The following is a 12,822-nucleotide window of genomic DNA, read 5'->3' as shown; positions in this document are numbered from 1 at the left end:
TTATACTGACTCCGAGGCAGCTGACCATGGCTTGCTTCAAACTCTCAATCAGTCAAATGTCGTGGCCATTTTGGCGGAGTTACAAGTATACCAACGTTTAAAGCCATTTGGTCTCGAACCTCTGCTCTTCCGGCTGACGCAATATCCACCACCGCACCGCACCGCACCGCACCGCACTAGTCAGGCTGAAACAGAATTGTGAAATAAGTATTTCAGAACACAACACAGTTATTGATTCGATCGAGACGTTTCCAAGGTTTTCGCTGCTATGTCATCTGAAGACATTATTTCTTTAAATACGAGACGAATTTCATTTCTCTGGGTAGCTGCAGTTGACTTGAATTTAACACTTTGTTGAATTCTCAAAAAGTTTTCGCCGAACTGGGAATGTTTTTACCACTTTTCTGCAAAGGGCACTTGAATATAGCTCCCTCTTTTATAATTTATCAATCATGATATCAATTATGCATTTTGAACTTGTAGCGCACCTGAACTGGGCGAGCTCACCTGGCGCGTCTTTTTCTATCCCTTGTTCTATTCTAAACATTACACGTTCGAGGCAAGAATTAACTTAAATTTTTGAACACGGATACCTTTGAATCTATATTGATTTGATGAGCATGGCTTTTGCACCGCTCAAAATATTCCGGCAATATCCCGACAGAGGACAACCGAAATAGGCTTCAAACATTGTACCCATGTAGAGAATCGAAATCGGTTCTTGACCCTGGCGAACCAATGCTTTAACCACAACGCTACCACCATTGCCCGAATCCACATTGAAGGAGTGCTTAAACGTAAGTATGGATAATTAAGTACTTGTTATTAATAATATTCCTTGTCATATCTATACATGTATATGGATAATTAAGAGCTGGTGTCTTACGTTTAAAGAATAACGTAGGAAAGTGGCAAACTATTGATGTATCTCAAAGAAATTGTCCTGTATGTAAAGTAGATTTAGAAGATGAATATAACTTTTGTTGAAATATCCAGCTTATAAAGAACTTCGGGGTAGATTTTTGCCAAAGAATTTGCAAGTTGATATGATATCGTTTAGCAATATTATTAAACAAAACAAAACTTAAGACATTAACAATCTAGCTCGTTTTATCTGTTATCCATACAAAATGAGAGAAAAGTTAGAAAAATAGAAATAGGTATTAAAATTCCTGAACATTCCACCACAGGTATACATATACATGTATATATGTTACTGATATTTTTCACTGTGTATGTAAGATAATCTACGCAAGTAGACAGGTAAATGCTATGAATTTTTAAGAAATTGTCTCCTCTTTTCGTTCACGCCTTCATACCTGTTTAGAATATGAATATCAATGTGCATATGGCCTGTGACCTTCATACGTAATACAGATTTTGATGATTATGAAGTAAATTTAGTTGTTATTAATAATATTCCTTGTCATATTTATATCTAACTTTTAAAGTACAGAGACTCTCGATATAACATAAGGGGTACATATGTACTATATACCTCAAGCCCCTCTCGGTTTAGCTGACACGCAAGGGTCACGGGTATGTCACATTCTTGGAGGCGGTCAATGGCAATCGGGGTTGGTCACGGTGCTTGTAGGAATCCAGTAATTCTGGGACGGGTGACCTCTCGCGGAGGTTCTTTATGGGTACATGAATGGGTGTCATTAAATCCCGACGGCATGCATGGTGGCTTTTGGACAATGTAAGGCTTGTCTTGTCCATACCGGTGTACTCTGAGGTATGTCGCAATATAGATCTCCTATAGCACAAGTCAGCTTGCAAACCCTTACATGAAAACATACAGATAAACCAGTTCTTGTCTTTCGGGTCTTTTCTTGAAAATGAGAAGCAAACTATATTGCTTTTTAAAAGTAACCATTCGACATTTTGTTTGGAACATGGCATTACTGCATACAGCAAATACACTACCGGACGAAAGAAAGTGCCGTATACACCCATGCTTGATGATAGATGAAGAGTGAGTGAGTGAGTGAGTGTGTTGTCTCAACAAAAGAGTGTTCTTTGGAAATCTTTCCAAAAATACTTTCAATGACACAACTTCCCAACCAATACACTGTTAGTACGTTTTAAGTGTAAGCCAGAGTAATGAAGATAAGTGAAGACTGACTGACTGAGTTTGGTTTTACGCCGCTTTTGGCAATATTCCAGCAATATCACGGCGGGGTACACCAGGAATTGGCTTCACACATTGTACCCATATGGGGTTTCGAACCCGGGTCTTCGGTGTGACGAGTGAACGCTTTAACCACAAGGCTACTCCACTGCCCCTGTCGCTGTAATAGTGCTGATATATTGCTAAAAGCGGCGTAAAACTAAACTCACTCGCTTACCCACTGCCCCTGATTGCTGAAGAAGAGTCAAACAGAAATTGGTTACTCGGTGATGCATTTGATACAAATATCATAGCTGTGTTTTGGCCCCCTCAATATTACAGCCACTGCTTTCAGACGAGTACCGTTTCGACGATCTTGTAATCTTAAGGTCAAATCCAAGTTTAAGTGGATTATTTGTTTCGCCCGGCGGTTTTCTTCGCCAGACAAAAGGTTGCCGCGAACTTCAGTTCATGATCGAAAAGAAATGATAGAATAACAAACCTATAGTAGTCTGGAACCCCAGGCTGCTATTCTGGAACATCCTCGTTTATCTAGGGCATTAAAACTCCATTTCATATTGAGGAGACATTTCTCATTGTGCTGAATGACTGTCGAGAAGTTCTAAGGCCTACGAACGTTACGAGAATAGGGTTCCTGGTTGTTTATAAAGATCACGTATTTCACAACATTCGTCACCATATATAAAACATAAACATTGTTTTTAATGATGCTAAATATTGTTTCGTGTGACTATTTATGAAATTATCTGTGGATCGCGTGATGAAAGAACATTGTTAGAACGGCCCCAGCTGGATACCGTCTGTCGGCGCAGCAGAGGTCAGTGACCAGTCAAACTGTAATACGTTTACGTTCGTCTGGACAGTTGAAAATTGAGCTCGTTGCATTATCATCGATTTAAGGATCAGATGGAATGAATTCAGCCCTCCCGGTTCCTGTTCAGATACATGTTAACACAAAAGGCTTCCATGATTTTTACTTCTTTCGCGCAAATCAACTTTAGTTCTTGCTTGGCAGATGTTGGCGAAACAAGACAATATATATTACGCTGTGAAATGTTATAAGAAACGGTATTAAGTGAAGGATTCGTAATTTTTAGAAGTGTGTGAATGACTCAATTAACGACCAAGTCGGCAAGAGTCTCATCTAAATAGTGTCGAACCCTTGCGGACCTGGAAAAAGGTTCCAGTTAACCGGATTTCGAGACGACCAACGTGTGTGGGCCAGACAAACAAGTGATTATATACTAGCCATCAAGTTTAGACCCACCTAAAGCACTCACTATATGTTATGTATATATATATGGTTACATCGAAGATGAGTTTCTCCACTAACTTGGGGGGACCAACTGCAAGCTTTATGCAGATGAATTGTACGAGGATCATGCATCGAATTGCTAAAAAGCATGTGTAAATATCGTTCATGGGAACAGCTGCGGTTTGGTGTAAAGTTTTGTTAAGAATTCGCCAATTTTGACTGAAGTAAGTTGCTACATTTATACTAGTGAGTCTAAACTTTTGATGGGGAGTATAGTACAACTACCGATCAACACCTTCGGGGTAAGATGACAAGTAATCTAGCGAGTTATAGGTCTTCTGGATGTGGACAGAGGCGACTAGGACAAGGGCGGATACAGCTTTTTGAGAAAGAAGAGGTGTGTGTGTGTGTGTGTGTGTGTGTGTGTGTGTGTGTGTGTGTGTGTGTGTGTGTGTGTGTGTGTGTGTGTGGATTACACACTCTTGAGAAGGTGGGGGTGCACACTTCATTTTCACGAGAGTTTCAATGGTCATTTAATAAACTTTCAGGACAAAGGAGGGTGGGGGGTGCGCACCCCTGCGCTCGCCCTCTGGATCCGGCTATGCTGGCAGACTCGAGTGGTAAGGCTGGTTGATACATGACATTGTATGCCAGTGACCCTGTGCTCGTCACATCAGTCCCTGGATTGTCTGGTATAAAGTCGATTGTTTTCATTTGGTCTTCATATAGCTGGTACATTGCCGAATGCTGAGAGAAAGATGGGAAGAGTGTTTTGTAGATGACAACAGCATTCAAAAATGTACAATTCTGGATATTCAGTGGTTTAGCAGGGTTTTGTTTTGAGGGGTTATTCTAAACTTGTAAGATCCAAGATATTGGTTGGTTTGTCACTTCAAGGCCCATTTTTAATCCCCTTCACAATGTGTGCAGCCCATTACTAATGTCCCCTGATGTGATATTGCTGGAATATTGCCATGAGAGAAAGAGTCACACAAACAGCCTCACCTTCCTGAATCCACCATAAAGCCTCTAACTTCTCCATATAGCATCTCTCTCAACCTTCCCAGACGTTACATCTATATATATCGATTTACATCCTCCACTTCAGAAAACCTTTCCTTTCTCGACAGATGTCCTCACTAACCCGTTGTTTTTTACTACGTTAAATTCTGAAATAATGTAGTGTTTTAGTTTTAGTTTTACGCCGCTTTTGGCAATATTCCAGCAATATCACGGCGGGGGACACCAGAAATGGGCTTCCCACATTGTACCCATGTGGGGAATCGAACCTGTGTCTTTGGAGTGACGAGCGAACGCTTTAACCACTAGGCTACCCCACCGCCCCGATATAATTAAGTGTAAGTCAAGCATTATCATTGTGAAGCCAGATGAATGGCTGCAACAGTATCAGCATACATAATTCCCACTCCATCAGAGCCTGGGACAGTCATGTAGCAGAGCATGCACACACACACACACACGCACGCACGCGCACACGCCTCATGCACGCACCCGCTTCATGCACAAAGCACCCTATCGGTCACGCTCTTCGCTCACTCATTCGTGCCTAATACTATTCCAACAGCATCATCTAACGTGCATGAAACAAACGATTAAATCCAACACCTCGGGCCCGAGCAAACATTTGTTCCTAATCTGAACCAATACAAAACGGATTGCGACATTGTAACAATGATAATCTTCTTAATCAGGATAATCCTTCTTCCCACTGCTCAACACCATCAACACGCCAAACCAATATCTATAAGAATGTTTTGTTACAACCCTTGGGGAAGTGTGTTATGGACAACGCTATTGAAGCAGTATATCATATACTCTATCATATAATCCGTAATATTACGATGTAATGTGAACAAGACATTTACACTTTAGTCTGTCGGTACTGTAGAATCACGGGTATTGATCATTGGTCATTATTGTGACCAGGTAGACAAAGAGCGCTTCGTTATACAATACGTCAACTGTATGTGTTTTGTATAACCGGGGTTGACTGTCCTGAGGTACGACATGGGGGTGCCCAATGTACGGTTGTTTGAAATTTGTGAAAATACAAAATACACATTTTTTTGTTTGCATGAAACTCGTATTCATATTACAGCTATATGTTCACTTCCAGTGATAACAATCCAATCTGGACAAGATTTGGTTTAGTTTAGTAAATGACCAATCACTGGGGAACATGGTGCAAGAAAACCAAGGACCATTGATCAGAATGGTTGGTTGGTTGGTTGGTTGTTTTATGCCGCATTCAGCAATATTCCAGCTATATGGCGGTGATCTGTTAACAATCGAGTATGGACCAGACAATCCAGTGATCAACATCATGAACATCGATCATGGAAGTTGCGCTGGCTGAGCGGGTTAGACGGCTGGCTTTGTGTGCTGGCGATTAGGTGCCTGGCTCTGAGAGTGTGGGTTCGAATCCTGGATGGGACTCAACCCAACAAAGGTACAAGAATCTGTACTTTACTGAGAAAGTGTAATACCAAATATACCATACGTCATAACATGACCATCGAGTTACGCAAATAGGAAAGAATTACATGTGTCAACCAAGTCAGCGAACCTTAATCTGGACAAGACAAGCCAGTGATTGATATCATGAGCAACGATACAGACCGGAGTGTACATTGACACGAAGCCATGTCACCGAGCGTGACCACCCAATTCATCTGGTCGCCTCGCTAAGACCAGGGTTTCATTCCCCAATTCGTGAAGTCCTATTCTGGTATTCCCCGCCGTGACATTGCTGGAATATTGCTAAAACTGCACAAAACCAGGTTCAGGCACACTCAGGCAAATGGCAATCATATAACAACGCCCAAGAAAATAATTTTCCCTGGTCGTTTGACACGTCCAACCATGTCAGCAGGGTGTAAGACGGTAATAAACCTATCGCCGTTTGAGCTTGGTAGCATCCGTCTCCAGAACGCTTCCAGCTCCAGACAATGCGGATCGCCGTGGCACGACCGATTACTGAACGTGAGCGTATAGTCCATTCGATCAGACCCGTGAAGATCCGGGCTAGAATTCAGTAACCCATGCCTGTCGTAAGAGGCGACTAATGGGATCGTGTAGTCAGGCTTGCTGACTTGGTTGACACATGTCATCGTATCCCCGTTGCGTCGATCGATGCTCATGCTGTTGATCACTGGATTGTCTGGTTCAGACTGGATTATTTACAGACAGCCGCTATATAGCTGAAATATTGCTGAGTGCGGCGTTAAACAACAAACCAAGCCAATCCATTCGATCAGTCGTTCCGTTCAAACTACAAGTACAGCCACGCTGTGGTGAAATTTGAACACAGTGCGGATCTAGAGCTTCTTCACGCCGAGGTTATTAATATCTTCTATATTTGACAGATATTGATCACAGCATGATTAAATAAGCAACGTGATACGGTATAGGAGAATATGATATAAGCAATGAGGATTGGAAACTGACACAATATAAACAATTTAGGAGATTGTGTAAAGCAGGCACACATACCTGATTTGAATAAAAAAGCGACAAATAATCGAGTCCGGACCAGACAACCCAGTGATTGGCGTCATGAGCATCGATCTATGCAAATGGGATATACACGTGACAAACCACGTCAGTGAGTGTGACCATCGCTCCGTTGCCTTTAATCGCACAGATTCTAGAGTGAGTGAGTATGGTTTTACGCCGCTTTTAGCAATATTCAAGCAATATCACGGGGCGTTAATAGGCTTCACACATTGTAAGCGTGTGGGGAATCGAACCCGGGTCTTCGATCTGACGAGCGGACGCATTAACCACTAGACTACCCCACCGCCCTTTAGGTTCTTGAGAACGAGTGCAAACCCGAATTCCGACCATCGTTTTGATAAAACTATAGAAGATCACACACCTTAGATAATTAATTCCAAGAAATTGTAAATCAATTATCTTTCGTACCAAGCTGTCCCCCAAATATAGACCCTCACACACAAAACATCAAGGACTCGCCTGTTGACATATTTCGCCGGTCACGGGTGACTTATCAATGCTGAAGTCTAATTTCTCCACCCGAATATCATGTGACATCGAAGGACAGGCTAAGAGATGTTTCGCATCTAAACAAAAAAGTTCCTGAATCCCGGTTGCAAACATAATCTATTCTATCCTTGGAACAAGACAAATTACCACGAATTCCATATAAATGCAATACAACACTTTGCTGAGCCAGGCTCCAACGCATGCGCATATGGTTGACAGAGCCTAACGTATACTGTCGGCAATCTACGGAGTTGACACTGCTTGTAGTTAGACCTGCAAGACGCTGGATTTACAAGTGGGTGTTTGGACGAAAGGTAGGTCTGTCAGCAGTTGATATGTGTTTTGTCTTATCAAGGAATGTTTGCATAGTGCATATCGAGATACGGTGAATCTCTAGGCTGGGTGCAGTACGTGTGATGAGGCGCGTTGAATTATCAGCTGGGTAACGACTGTGGATGAACTGTCACTCGAAGCATGCGGCTTTGTAGGTTTGTATTGTGTTGTATAAGGGTTGTGATATAATCACACAATCACGCAGAGAGGTATCATTTATAGAGCAGAGCATCAACATAATTATCAGAGAGCGTCAACTTAATTAGGAGAGAGAGAGAGAGTCAGAGAGAGAGAGAGAGAGAGAGAGAGAGAGAGAGAGAGAGAGAGAGAGAGAGAGAGAGAGAGAGAGAGAGAGAGAGAGAGAGAGAGATTCCTTTAACGAGAGAGTTGTCCATGGTCCATTCCCTTTAACTTATGTGTCCCATTTCTTGTGTCCCATGCTGTGAAATTGCTGGAATACTGCAAAACACTGGATGAAACACTCTCTCATCTCTCTTCAAGTGAATCACACATGAAAATAGCTGATGCACATGAAAATAGCTGCTATTTTCAATGTCATACCGCTATGTATAAATGCTTCGTATAAGTTAGTCAATTATGATTACAATACCATTCCAATCATCTCCTGTCATTTCTGACAAGTGACTGTCGCTATGTATAAATGCTTCATACAAGTCAGTCAATGATGTTTACAAGTTACCAATCACCCTGTCACTTCGAATTCTGCCTCGGCATTCATGGTGGTAATCTCCTGTCGAAGCATTATGGCAAATATATCTCACTCATATGCTGTACAATTAGGGGCGGTGGGGTAGCCTAGTGGTTAAAAGCGATAGCTCGTCATGCCGAAGACCCGGGTTCGAATCCCCACATGGGTACAATGTGTGAAGCCCATTTCTGGTGTCCCCCGATGTGATATTGCTGGAATATTGTTAGAAGAGGCATAAAACACAACTCACTCATTCACTCTTCGATTTTGATAAAGCAACAGCTGCTATACCTATATTTTTTGCCAGGTAAATGAGGATAATGTTCCTATTTCATAAATAAATATTGTCTCACCTAAAGAGTGTTCTTTGGAAATGTTTCCAAAATACTTTCAATGACAGCTTCCAAACCAATACACTGTCAGTTATTTTTAAGTGTAAGCCAAAGTAATGAAGATAATTGAAGAAAACATTGCATAACCCATGCTGTCAGGATAAGCTGACTTGGGTTCAAATCCCCGATTTTGTTCCGATCAAAGGGACCCGTGAAGAACCGAGTTAGAACTGGTCTTCAGTAACCCATGCTTGTTTGTAAGAGGTGACTAACGGGATCGGGTGGTCAGGCTTGCTGACTTGGTTGATCATCTGGTATCCACATTGCATAGATTGATGCTCATGCTGTTGATCACTGGATTGTCTGGTCCAGACTTGATTATTTTCAGACCGCTGCCATACAGCTGGAATATTGCTGAGTGCGATGTAAAACAACCAACCAACCAATCTAATCAATGGTCCTTGGTTTTCTTGCACCATGTTCCCCAGTGATTGGTTGTTTACTAAAGTTATGAAAATCCATGACCCAATTCACTTGGTGCTATTTCCACAATAAGGTGACATTCTGTCATGCAAGTGTTCAAAATCAATTGAAACCAAATCAACTCTAATGATTATTATTTAAAAAATTACACTGTGGGAATGAGGATTAGAAGTATTGATTAGGCCAAATAAATAAAATGTTGTGGTTCCAATTACACCTCTTTAAAATTTAGGGTACGTAGGTAGGAATTTTTGTTTGTTAGGAACATGTTTTTTTTAGAAGGAAAGTACAAACTAATAACTCATGTATCAATGAGTAATTGTTTATTCAATCAAGCTTGCGGCGATCATATCGACTTTCTCTATCAGAAGAATGACCGATGTCATCTGGTATCTGGTATCTGTCAACAATGGTATAGCTTATTTTATTCAGTTCACCTAAAAACAATAGGGTCGGCACCAGAATTCAAGGGGTCGGTCTGGTAATCGGAACCACAACATTGTTTTTTTAGGCCTTATCAGTTAATGAGAATGGTTTTACGCCGCTTTTAGCAATATTCCAGCAATATCAAAGCAGGGGACACAAGAAATGGTCTTCACACATTGTACCCATGTAGGGATTCGAACCCGGGTCTTCAGCGTGACGTGCCGCTTTAACCATTAGGCTACCCCATTGCCCCAAGTCTTATCAGAATTTGTTGAGTGCCTGTCATCTTATATGCTAAGGTCATGGGACTTTGCTCGTAATATCACTCACTGGTTTGTCTTGTCCTCCTCTAATGTTTATATCATATAACTGGTATATTTCTGAATGCTACAATTACCAACAACCAAGAGATTATGCCATAAAGAGTCAGGTAAATAAGCTAATCCGTACACTTCAGTTATAAAATTTTATAAAGATGAAATATCTTATTAAAGATTTATAATTTTAAAGGTGAGGCCTTGAAAGCATCTTCTATCTTCCTACACATGTTCTGTGAACAATATTGTACTGAAGGGCCAATAGACTGAAGTAAAATGCCAGTTATGAATATTTAAAATCTGTCATTTCATACAGATGAGAAGTGGATATGATGGAACCTTTCCACATGGTGATCTAGAGCAGGGTGGCCCAGTACAAGCACTGCAACTCACTGTGCAGAGTTGTGAGCCTTGGCTTTGCCAGATATCAGTGATTGTGTGGTCGAATACCAGTTTGCCTTGATTTTGTTTCAAGGTTTGGTAGGACCATATGTTTATTGGCTGACTGACTGAGTTTTGGTTTTACGCCGCTTTTAGCAATATTCCAGCAACATCACGGCGGGGGACACCAGAAATGGGCTTCACACATTGTACCCATGTGGGGATTCAAACCCGGGTCTTCGGCTAGACGAGCAATCGCTTTAACCACTAGGTTACCCCACCGCCCCCATATGTTTATTGGCTTCACCAAAGAGGTCAACATCTGAAACCATGAACACTTCGGGTTTTCTTCCAAATTTAACATGCAGTGATATAACTGGAATATTGTTCAAGGCAGAATTAAACCTCGTTCCCTCGCTCCCTCCCTCCCTCACTCACTCACTCGTAATGTTTGTAATGTTTCAATCAAATGCAGTTTTCGGTTGTATACTTTCTTTTGTATGTCAGTATATATTATTAGTCTCAGAAATTGTTAGTGTCAGAGCAAGTGTTCTGCTTAAAACAGTTTAGTAAATTAGTATTAAAAAATGCCAATTTTTACCTTACTTTATCTGTAAACAGTCATTGTATGATGTTGAACTGTTGTTTTATAGTGGTTAATGGCCAACCTAAGGGTGATTTATAATGTATGTTTATGTTTTTATTAAAAAAAACACAAATGAACTTTTATAATCTATTACTCCAATATTACACAGTGGAATTTACTGTTATGTTATCCTCACCATTCAGATCAGAAAACATTAGGCAAACTCAGTTTCATATCTTGTAGTAATACATACTGCACTGAATGTCATATTAAAACACAACCAATTTGGTCAAAGTAGGAGTGAGTGAGGTCAGTTTTACGTCACACTGACCAATATTCCAGCTACATGGCGTCAGTCTGTAAAAGTCTTGAGCAGACAATCGAGTGATCAACAGCATGAGCATCGATCTGTGCAATTGGTGAGTGAGTGAGTTTAGTTTTACGCCACACTCAGCAATATCCCAGCTATATGGCGGTGGTCTGTAAATAATCGAGTCTGGACCAGACAATCCAGTGATCAACAGCACGAGCATCGATCTGAGCAATTGGGAACCGATGACATGTTTGCCTGACAATCGATTCTGTTAGCCGTCTCTTACGACAAGCATGAGTTACTGAAGATCAATATTCTAACCCGGACCTTCACGGGTCTGTGCAATTGGGATATGATGACATGTGTCAACCAAGTCAGTGAGCCTGACCACTACCTGTTAGTTGCCTCTTGACCCAGGATCCAGGTTAGAATATTGATCTTCATTAACCCATGCTTGTCGTAAGAGGCAACTAACGGGATCGGGTGGTCAGGCTCTCTGACTTGGTTGACACATGTCATCGGTTCCCAATTGCGCAGATCAATGCTCATGCTGTTGATCACTGGATATTGTGAAATTAACACTTCAAATCTATTTCACATTTCTATATCATTTATTCAAATGGTTTATTACAAATGCGAAATCTATTTAATAAAATACAACTTCATTATCCAAAGGTAAATTCAAGAGTTTATTTCACATAAAAGTTTATTTTAAGTGTTTATAGCAAATATGAACAATATTTTAAGTGTTTATTGAAAAGTGAAATATATTTGACACGTTTATTGCAAATGTGAAATATACAAGTAACAGATGTCCTAGCTGATATGTAGACAGCTGTCAACACCCCAGGTTTGTGCTCTCAGTGTTATGTATATACACCTGTTAGTCATGTAGATATCAGCCACTATACACCATGTTACGAGATCAACATGTCACTTGGGTCAAGTGATATGTACAACAGTTGCAAACAGATACAATAGTTACTCAAACCACCATCAATTTGTTATCCTTGCTGACTGAGGTAATCAAATACGTCTCTGTGATTTGTTAACATCTGTTTTACTTTTAAACCATGATTAGATACTGAGGGTATGTAGTTGTATCTTGATTCATAAGCTTTGCATATAGTGAGTGAGTGAGTTTTAGTTTGACACCATTTTAGCAATATTCCAGAAATGGGCTTCACCCATTGTACCCTTGTACCCATGTGGGGAATTGAACCCGTGTCTTCGTCATACTAAACAAATGCTTTAACCACAAGGCTACACCACTGCCCCCTTTGCAAGCAACTCTTGAAAACCAGGGCCTAGATTTTTTAAGCTCTCTTAGTGCTAAGATAGTCATAAGTGCCATTCATTAACGTACGACTATCTTAGCGCTAAGAGAGTTTCGAAAGTATAGGCCCAGTTTTCTAAGACTGTGTATTCCAGATCCTGAAATATTAATGATAATGTTCGGCCATTTATTTTGTAACTGTTTCCAGGCAATATCAGTCACACAATTCATGGGTTCAGATTCTGTTTTTC

The 12,822-nt window shown here is 40.8% G+C and overlaps 1 protein-coding gene across 1 annotated transcript in view; it reads left to right on the top strand.

The window, feature by feature from the left end:
- Window positions 1-7,454: 7,454 nt before the first annotated feature.
- Window positions 7,455-12,822, top strand: part of LOC124288524 (muscle M-line assembly protein unc-89-like) — a 185,524-nt gene continuing 180,156 nt past the window's right edge. The window contains exon 1 of the mRNA XM_046725046.1: window positions 7,455-7,729. The gene's annotated coding sequence lies outside the window, so the exon portion shown is untranslated. The remainder of the gene's footprint in view (window positions 7,730-12,822) is intronic.

The sequence above is a fragment of the Haliotis rubra genome, unplaced genomic scaffold (assembly GCF_003918875.1).
Source record: "Haliotis rubra isolate DU_JTF1 unplaced genomic scaffold, ASM391887v1 Scf42, whole genome shotgun sequence".
Taxonomy (NCBI): Eukaryota; Metazoa; Mollusca; class Gastropoda; order Lepetellida; family Haliotidae; genus Haliotis; species Haliotis rubra.
This window is presented reverse-complemented; position numbering and strand designations above follow the sequence as displayed.